This window comes from Phyllobates terribilis, unplaced genomic scaffold, assembly GCF_046119375.1.
Source record: "Phyllobates terribilis strain yellow unplaced genomic scaffold, ASM4611937v1 Scaffold_310__1_contigs__length_2243716, whole genome shotgun sequence".
Classification (NCBI taxonomy): Eukaryota; Metazoa; Chordata; class Amphibia; order Anura; family Dendrobatidae; genus Phyllobates; species Phyllobates terribilis.
The window spans coordinates 600,863-611,424 of NW_027363070.1; the positions used below are offsets into that span (position 1 = coordinate 600,863).

A 10,562-nucleotide genomic window follows, 5' to 3' on the forward strand; every position below is an offset into this window, starting at 1 on the left:
CTTCTCATTTAAAGATTGTTCTGTATTTTCATGACTATGAAAATTGTACATTCACACTGAAGGCATCAAAACTATGAATTAACACAGGTGGAATTATATACTTAACACAAAAAATTTGGGAAACAACTGAAAATATGTCTTATATTCTAGGTTCTTCAAAGTAGCCACCTTTAGCTTTGATAACTGATTTGCACACTTTTGGCATTCTCTTGATGAGCTTCAAGAGGTAGTCACTGGAAATGGTCTTCCAACAATCTTGAAGGAGTTCCAAGAGATGCTTAGCACTTGTTGGCCCTTTTGCCTTCACTCTGCAGTCCAGCTCACCCCAAACCATCTCGATTGGGTTCAGGTCTGGTGACTGTGGAGGCCAGGTCATCTGGCGTAGCACCCCATCACTCTGTTTGGTCAAATAGCCCTTACACAGCCTGGAGGTGTGTTTGGGGTCATTGTCTTGTTCAAAAATAAATGATGGTCCAACTGAACGCAAACCGGATGGAATAGCATGCCGCTGCAAGATGCTGTGGTAGCCATGCTGGTTCAGTATGCCTTCAATTTTGAATAAATCCCCAACAGTGTCACCAGCAAAGCACCCCCACACCATCACACCTCCTCCTCCATGCTTCACGGTGGGAACCAGGCATGTAGAGTCCATCCGTTCACCTTTTCTGCGTCGCACAAAGACACGGTGGTTGGAACCAAAGATCTCAAATTTGGACTCATCAGACCAAAGCACAGATTTCCCCTGGTCTAATGTCCATTCCTTGTGTTCTTTAGCCCAAACAAGTCTCTTCTGCTTGTTGCCTGTCCTTAGCAGTGGTTTCCTAGCAGCTATTTTACCATGAAGGCCTGCTGCACAAAGTCTCCTCTTAACAGTTGTTGTAGATATGTTTCTGCTGCTAGAACTCTGAGGAAGCCATACGGCGAGAGCGTGGGTTCGGGGATAGGCTGACGACCTGGTGCGGGCTGCACACACATGGGTATGCATTGTTTCTGACTGTTTCTCTGACTCTCTACTTTTTGGGGAAGCTCCTCTTATATTCATGCTTTTATTGCATGCCTAATACATTCTTTACTGAGGGCTCCCATGTATAGGTATCTCACCTGTCATTAGTGGCACATTATTGCAGGGACTGTGATTATACAATCTACTGGGTAATCTATTGCATAGAGCTTTTGCATGGAACATTGAATGGATTACTACTATTATTATTTATTTTTCTTTGCGCAAGACACCTGCACTTTATGATTTATTGGGGAGATTATTACATGGACCTCTGCACGTAATATTGTATGGACTACCAATATATGTTTAACCCCCCCCCTTCCCCTTTTTTTTCTCTCTGCAAAGTGCCTGCTATAAGTACTGCCCCATTTTTGTCCAATAAATGCAGCTGATCTCTGCGACCTGTGTATGTGCTGTGCGCCTGGGCACTTCAGCCCTCACTGGGTACCCATCTTTACATCTTAAACTGTATGTTAAATTATGTATGCAAGTTTTTAAGAAATTGAATTAATAAAAATTATGTTTTTTATCGCTAAACTCAATGTCCTTCTCTCTTTCTGCTAGAACTCTGTGTGGCATTGACCTAGTCTCTAATCTGAGCTGCTATTAACCTGCGATTTCTGAGGCTGGTGACTCGGATAAACTTATCCTCAGAAGCAGAGGTGACTCTTGGTCTTCCTTTCTTGGGGCGGTCCTCATGTGAGCCAGTTTCTTTGTAGCGCTTGATGGTTTTTGCAACTTCACTTGGGGACACTTTCAAAGTTTGCCCAATTTTTCGGACTGACTGACATTTATTTCTTAAAGTAATGATGGCCACTCGTTTTTCTTTAATTGGCTGCTTTTTTCTTGCCATAATACAAATTCTAACAGTCTATTCAGTAGGACTCTCAGCTGTGTATCCACCTGACTTCTGCACAACTGATGCTCCCAACCTAATTTATAAGGCAAGAAATTCCACTTATTAAACCTGACAGGGCACACCTGTGAAGTGAAAACCATTTCCGGTGACTACTTCTTAAAGCTCATCAAGAGAATGCCAAGAGTGTGCAAAGCAGTCATCAAAACAAAAGGTGGCTACTTTGAAGAACCTAGAATATAAGACATATTTTCAGTTGTTTCACACTTTTTTGTTAAGTATATAATCCTACATGTGTTAATTCATAGTTTTGATGCCTTCAGTCCAAAATTTATCCAAAATTAATGGGTATGCTTCAGATTTTTCCGCAATGATAATCCACAGCGTAAATTTCCGCAGCATGTGCACAGTGTTGCACAGCTTCTGGAGACCCACAGTTGCAGTATAAAACTTCACAAAGCAGATTACATGGGATAACAAGCTTTTACTTCTCAGAACATGAGGTAAAGGAAAAAACGCACAGTCACACAGTACTGCATCAGGAAGTAAGAACAAAATAGAAAATACAAGAGAGACTTTTTTTCTTTCACAATACAGTAAACAAGGAAACTTTACACAACATCGCCATCTACTGTCAGATCAGCATAAAGTCCTCCTTCACACAAACAAAGAAGTCCACAACTGTTGCATATACCAACACACAGCACATGCGGGTTATCATTGAGGACCATGGGGCACGCATTACCAAGCGTTTAAGCGTTTTCGCTTCGAAAATTCCGCAGCAAAAGCGCTTGAAAAACGCACAGTGGGCACGCAGCCTCAAAGTCACTTCAAAACTGAACAGGTCCCTATAAAAATAAGTTTTGTAAATTTCCTTGAAAAAAATGAAAAATAACTGCTACATTTTTAAATCTTCTAAAATGCTAACAAAATAAAACAACATTTTACAAATGGTGCTGATGTAAAGCAGACATGAGGGAAATGTTATTTAGTACTGTTTTTGTGTGGTATGACTATTGGGATTAAAGGCATAATCAATCAAAGTTTGAAAAGTGCAATTTTTAAAACATTTTTGCCAAGTTTCTGATATTTTTATAAATAAACGCAAACCATATCAGCCTAAATTTACCATTATTATAAAGTATCATGCATCACAAAAAACAGTCTCAAAAGCTATGGGATATGTTGAAGCATTCCAGAGTTATTACTATATAAAGTGACACTGGTCAGATTTAAAAAAAATTGGTTTTGTCATGAAGGGGTTAAGCCACTTTGTTACCATTTTGGCAGTATGCTTCGGGTCATTGTCCATTTGGAGGACCTATTTCTGCTCAAGCTTTAACTTCCTGGCTGATATCTTGAGATGTTGCTTCAGTATTGCCACATAATCTTCTTTTCTCATGAATCCATCTATTTTGTGATGTGCACCAAGTCCCTCTTGCAGCAAAGCAACCCCACAACATGATGCTGCTGCCCCCGTGTTTCACAGTTGGAATGGTGTTCTTAGGCTTCTAAGCTTCTCCCTTTTTCCTCTAAACTTAACGATGGTCATTATGCACAAAAAGTTAAATTCTAGTTTCATCAGACCACAGGACATGTCTCCAAAAATTAAGGTCTTAATTCCTGTGTGCATTTGCAAACATTAATCTGGATTTTTTATGTTTCTTTTGGAGTAATGGCTTCTTCCTGGCAGAGTGGTCTTTCAGCCCATGTTGATACAGTACTCGTTTCACTGTGAATTGTCACTCTGACAATCTTACTAGCTTCTGCCATCCTCTTCACAAGGTCTTTTGCTTTTGTCCTGGGGTTGATATGCACATGTCGGACCAAAGCACGTTCATCTCTGGGACACAGAACCCGTCTCTTTCCTGAGTGGTATGATGGCTGGACATTCCAATCTTGTTTGTACTTGCATATAATTGTTTGTACAGATGAACGAGGCACCTTCAGATATCTTGAAATTGTACCTAAGGATAAGCCAGACTTGTGCAAGTCTACAATTCTCTTCCTGATATCTTGGCTGATTTCTTTACACTTTCCCATGATGCTACACATAGAAGCAGTGTGTTTCAGGTGTGCATTAAAATACATCCACAGGTGTGTCTCTAATTGACTCAGATGTTGCCCAAAAAACTATTAGAAGCTTCCAAACACATGGCATCATCATATGGGCAGTCCAGAATTGTTTAAATACATAGTAATCTTAGTGTATGTAAACTTTTGACTTTGCAGTAAGTAATAAAAATGCCTTAAAACATTATCTCTCTTATTATTCTGGCATTTGGCAAATATTAAAAATGATGGTAATCCTAATTGACCTAAAACAGGAAAGGTTTATACTTATTTCATGTCAGATATTGAGAAAAACATGCATATGTGTCTTTTTATATAGTGTATGTAAACTTCTGGTTTCAACTGTATATATGTATATATGTGCACATCTCATTGCTATAGCAAATCAGTGGGAGTCATCAACAGTGATAAAGTAATAGAAAAAAGGTAGAAAATTGAATCCTTACAGGAAAAGTAAGATAATTTGTCTAAAAAATGCCAGTGTAAGGAGGCTCGTAAGCTCCCCGGGGAGCCATTGCATGGTTTATAAGCCTCCTTACTCTGGCATTTCACTCTCCTCACTGGGATCTAAGGGGTAAAGTTTTTCCTTCTGAAGTCTCTCACACAGCTAAATCAGATCTCATGCTTTGCACTGCTGAGGGGCAACACCCCGAAACACCATGGCTGCAAATTGAGATTCTAGTTTGCCATTTATCCTAAATCATGTGGCAAGGCTTGTTAAAAGGTTGATATTGACTTTTAGGATTGCTACTTCTAATAGGTTGCACTGGAAGAGACAGTTTGCAAGTTTTAGGTGGAATTTCTCTTCAATAAAAATACTTTTTGATTACACCAGTGATTTTTTTCCTTTCTTACAGACTGGACCAGTCATTGGGGAAGCCCTCGCTGTTTCTTTCTGGATAGATTCCACTTCCTACCACTATGAAATGGAATAAATGCTATGTTTTAGAGAAATTAACAATAGTAATGGTAATAATCTGACACCATATGATGGCAAATCCAAGCAATACGCCGTCATTTGTAACAATGGGAAAGCCTTTTTTTAAGAGGTTGTCCAGAATAAGGATGCCATATTTCATCGCTTTGTGGAAGAATAGGTAAATCATTTCTCATGTTATATTCTCTGAACTGTAAATCGTAAACGGTTTCACAAATTTGGTTGAATGCCAGTGGACCCAAAAAATGCTAATTTCTAATAGTAAATTTAAAAATGACTTTTTTTTACTTTTATTTATTTCCAGATAAAGTGAAAGATCGAGGCTCTAATACAATTGGGTCAAGATTGAACCGTGTCGAGGACAAGGTAAGAAAATAAGATAAAACCATATATATTTATATTATGCACAGCTACTACTTACACATACACACATGGAGTACAGGATATACAGACAATTACCACATACTACATACAGAATATTCCTCACTCTCTGAAAAAGTGTAAAATACATAATGGTGCATCCAGACACCAATTCTACAGCGCTGCTCATACACTGCAAAGAGTCTAAATACCTGTGGTCATCTGTGACTTGCACACACAAGTTAAGGTGGCCACACACAATAACTAAAGTTGATTGCTGGTTCGGCCGTCCACTACCTCTCCCAACTCTCATACACGAGAAGGTTTGGCTTGGTTAAATGTTCATGTGTTTTCAAAGTGGAGAACTGTGAAAATCACTGCCAAACGGCTCTGGCAGCAGCTTATCACCTGAATAACAAAAGGGTCAGGCATTAAGGGTCAGGCAGTTTGAATTTTACCTCCTCTGACCTCATCTGTCAGGGAAGAGTCTGGATGTCTCCTTAGACTATTAGCTTAGTCTATTGTGTATGGAGGCTTAAAGGGGTTTTCCATTACTCAGACAACTACATCTCAATCCATATGTGTGTCCCCCAGTAAAATAATAACACCTATACTCACCTCCAGTGCCAGCACTATTCCAGCAGTGTCTGCACTGGCTCTCCTGGGGATTGCATGTGTCATGGGTGTGTCAGAAGTGACAGACAGTCATCCTGCAGTTGGTTGCAGGAGATCTCTTCATTTGGCCTTACAGACAACTTCTTAGAATATGTATCTCTAGGACCCAGGGGCTAGCTTCCTCTGGCTAATTAACACCCTGGCCTGGATGTATAAATACCTGTTGTGAGCCAGAGGGAGGTGCCAGCGATATTCATTGCCCCTTGTGAAGGCTTGAGCAAGAGCAGTACTTCTTCCTCTCTGGTGCTAGAGAACGTGTGCGCATTTGTCTGGAGTCAAGTAAAGCTAAGCGATTTTCCCTTGTTTGTCCCCCATTGTTGTCTTTAGTGTTCAGTGGGGATCAACTAGTGCTCATCCTTTCTGTTCCCTAGCCTGAGCCTAATGCCAGGGATAGACAGGCTGAGGTACGCGTGCGGCGATTGGTGAAGAACCAATAAAGGGACATTAGTGGAGACAGGGTGACACTAGATCAGCCTAGGAGTTCTCCACTCCCCACTTTCCCTAGTCTGGGTTCCCTTTCCGTTTTCCCTTTGTGTTGCACTTAGTCTTTCCCACACCTTGCGTGACAGCATGACATTATGTCTCATGATTCCTAGGGGCAATCAGTGCTGACTTTACTCTCCCCGCCTTTGGCCAACTTGCATACATCCAGAGGAAGTGAGAGATGTTGCTGGTCTTACTTCCTCCGGATGTACAGGTATGTGCTATAACTGGAGGCAGGAAGAGTGAAGCCAGCGCTGATTGGCAGCAGGGATCACTTGACATAACAATGTCACGTGATTCCAAGGAGAGCCAATGCCGACATGGCTGGAACACTGGAGGGGAGTATAGGTGTTATTATTTTACTGAGGGCAAAAATATATATATGGAGAAGGAGATGTCCGAGTAGTAGAAAACCCCTTTAAGTGTTGGCTACTACTTTCATGGATGTGGACAGAAAGCTCTTTCTGAGTTCATTAAGTAGTTCAATCTGACAAAGGTTTCCAATAGAGTTGGTGCGAGTCAATTCGCAGGACCCAGTCCATCAGCCACATCCATAATCTGTGACGGCTGCATCGGAGCCCTGAGAACCACCTCCTACATCCCGGCATCCACTGCTGTTCTACTGATTAGCCGGCCTGATGCAATGTCACATATGCATCATGCTGTAACCATAAAGATGCAGCTAATCAGAAGAGAAGCAGGGAATCTTGGAAGGTAGAAGGCAGGTCTTGAGGCTCCTGTCCAGCATCCAAAGATTACTGACGTGGCCGATGGACCGAGTGCTGCGAAACGAATCGCACCAACTATAGATTTCAATTAAAACAACAATGTCTAAATGGCTAACCAATATTGCATTAAGGGATCTATCTACTTTATTTCTCCCCAAAACTGTGCCTCTCTTGTCCATGGGGTGTGTCTGGTATTGCAACTCAGCGCCCCATTGATTTGGTTAGGGATAAGCTACAATATCAGGCAGCGCTCACGGGTAGTGTGAAATGTGTATGGAGTGTGGTCTGTATCTATGCTATTCTCTTTGTTTGAATATTTTTTTATACATTTGTAGGTAACTCAAATGGATCATAAACTCAATCTCCTAACCGATATGATTCACCACCTGATAGCAAACCAACAAAGCGGTCAGTCTACCAACAGAACACCGCACCGGAGCAACTCTCTGAACGACGGGAGCAACCTCTCCAGTACTCTGCCTACCTACCAACAGTTAACAGTGCCAAGACGAAACCAAGATAATGCATCTTGATGAACAAACACAAACTAGTTCTTCTACTGTCCTCAATGCAGATATTCATTATTTTAATGAATGCATTTATAAGCAGAAAGTAAAATGAATGATGAAATTAGACTGAGTATGGAGTAAGTGTGTAACACTGTAAAGGACGTCTTGTCTATTCTCTGTAGATCCTATCAGGGTTCATTGAAGGTTTCTTAGAGGAAGGGACATGGAACATATGTGTATTGCTCCATGTAGAAACATGCAAGAAAGCATCTGATACATTGATGAATCCTTTCTCAGGAAGATTGTAGCTCATCGGCCTGTGGGATCGTAAATCGCTACGGGTCGTGCTGTAAAACTGGCAATACAACTGAACAATTACCCTGATTTTTTTTATTGTATTAAAATACACTTTTTACATTGATTTTCAATTTTTGGGGGGACTAAAATGAAAATTCTTTTGAGAAAAATAGAAATAAATATTGTACTGTAGAAAATTACACTTCTTTTTTTTTTACAATGTATTTTTGGTAAAAATGGTATTAAAGAGTTAATTTTTCTTTATGATTTCTGACACAATTTTTTTTTTCTGGAATATTTTTTGACATCTGATCAAATGTATTGTATTTTCTCAAAAATGTTGATATTTGCACATTGATTGGTTTAAAGCAGTGATGGCGAATCTTTTAGAGACCGAGTGCCCAAACTGCAATCCAAAACCCACTAATTTATCACCAAGTGCCAACACGGCAATTTATCCTAAATATTGAGGTTTTACTGATACAAACAACTGATACAAAGAGCATACGTGGGCAGCATAGAGCAGCCACAGACAGGAGCAGGGGTAAGAGACTGCAGAAATAAAGAATGTGCTCACCCACATCCTGGTATATATGCTGGCCCTACCCTCAATCCTGGTATATATGCTGGCCCTCCCCTCAATCCTGGTATATATGCTGGCCCTCCCCTCAATCCTGGTATATATGCTGGCCCTCCCCTCAATCCTGGTATATATGCTGGCCCTCCCCTCAATCCTGGTATATATGCTGGCCCTCCCCTCAATCCTGGTATATATGCTGCCCTCCCCTCAATCCTGGTATATATGCTGGCCCTCCCCTCAATCCTGGTATATATGCTGGCCCTCCCCTCAATCATGGTATATATGCTGGCCCTCCCCTCAATCATGGTATATATGCTGGCCCTCCCCTCAATCCTGGTATATATGCTGGCCCTCCCCTCAATCCTGGCATATATGCTGGCCCTCCTCTCAATCCTGGTATATATGCTGGCCCTCCCCTCAATCCTGGTATATATGCTGCCCCCCCCCCCCAATCCTGGTATATATGCTGGCCCTCCCCTCAATCCTGGTATATATGCTGGCCCTCCCATCAATCCTGGTATATATGCTGGCCCTCCCCTCAATCCTGGTATATATGCTGGCCCCCCCCCTCAATCCTGGTATATATGCTGGCCCTCCCCTCAATCCTGGTTTATATGCTGACCCTCCCCTCAATCCTGGTTTATATGCTGGCCCTCCCCTCAATCCTGGTTTATATGCTGGCCCTCCCCTCAATCCTGGTTTATATGCTGGCCCTCCCCTCAATCCTGGTTTATATGCTGGCCCTCCCCTCAATCCTGGTTTATATGCTGGCCCTCCCCTCAATCCTGGTATATATGCTGGCCCTCCCCTCAACCCTGGTATATATGCTGGCCCTCCCCTCAACCCTGGTATATATGTTGCCCTCCCCTCAATCCTGGTATACATGCTCGCTCCCTCCCCCCCCCCCCAGCCACTGTGCATCCCATATATAAAAAAAAAAAAAAAACACATAATAAACCCTCCTCCTCACCTTCCTTCTTCTCCAGCGCAGCGTCCTCTCCTGTAGTCGGCACATCTAGCTGAAGTGTATTGCAGCGCACGTACTACGCTGCCGGCCAATCAGAGGCCAGCGGCCGCTGGCCTCTGATTGGCCAGCCGATGTCATGCTGGCCTCTGATTGGTCGGCAGCCGCTTCTGATTGTCCGGAAGCCGCTAGCCTCTGATTGTCCGGCCGAATTCATGCTGGCCTCTGACCGGAAGCCGCTGGCCTCTGATTGACCGGCCGACGTCATGCTGGCCTCTGATTGGCCGGCAGCCGCTGGCCTCTGATTGGCCGGCAGCGTGTATTGCAGCTCACGGGCCTGGCAAGTTCGTGCGCTGCAATACACTTCAGCTAGATGCGTTTCCGTCCGAGAGAGATCGCACATCTAGCTGCAGTAGCGGAGCTGGTGCCGGCACTCGGCGGCTCAGAGTTCTCCCCCGCCGGCCCGATCCAGTAGCGCTAGTGCTGCGGCCATGGTGCCCACCAGGAGGGCTCTGCTGCCCCCTCTGCACGCTGCCATAGGTTCCCAGCACTGGTGTAAAGCATTTCTTCTTTTACAGCTGACGACCCAAAATTGGTGATTTTCTGAAAAAAAAAAAAAAAAATGGCCAGTCTGCATTATATATGGTGGAAGTGAGAATCTATCATCTGGATAAGGGGGTGGTCTTCACAGAGGGGTCTATGGAGAGATGTCACTTTATAAGGAGCACATAGCATGGAATACCGGGGTATATGGACGTATTCGCTCTATGCTAACAGGCGCTCCCTTAGTATAGCCCATGTAATGCACGGCACCACAATGTTGTAGGTTCTGACTACTGTGTAAAAAAAACAACCACCCAGAGACCGGCCATAATCTTATAGTCTGGGTGTGAATACGCTGCAGGTATAGCTACACTTTTGATGTGGAAATTTTGGTCATTTTATTTACCTTTTTGCATTTACCCAAATGAGGCTTGTGAGAAATCCTTAAATATGCTGCAGATTTCCCCTGTATGATGCTGACCAATCATAAGCAAGCAGCAACACTCAAAGAAAAGAAGAACACGCCCCCACCATAGCTCAAAGCGGGTTTCTTA

At 42.8% G+C, this 10,562-nt stretch overlaps 1 long non-coding RNA gene across 1 annotated transcript; it reads left to right on the plus strand.

Moving 5' to 3' along the window:
* Positions 1-4,975: 4,975 nt before the first annotated feature.
* Positions 4,976-7,618, plus strand: LOC141220996 (uncharacterized). Its single transcript, XR_012289091.1, has 3 exons — positions 4,976-5,029; positions 5,174-5,235; positions 7,451-7,618. It is a non-coding gene; the product is annotated as an uncharacterized lncRNA (long non-coding RNA).
* Positions 7,619-10,562: the final 2,944 nt, after the last annotated feature.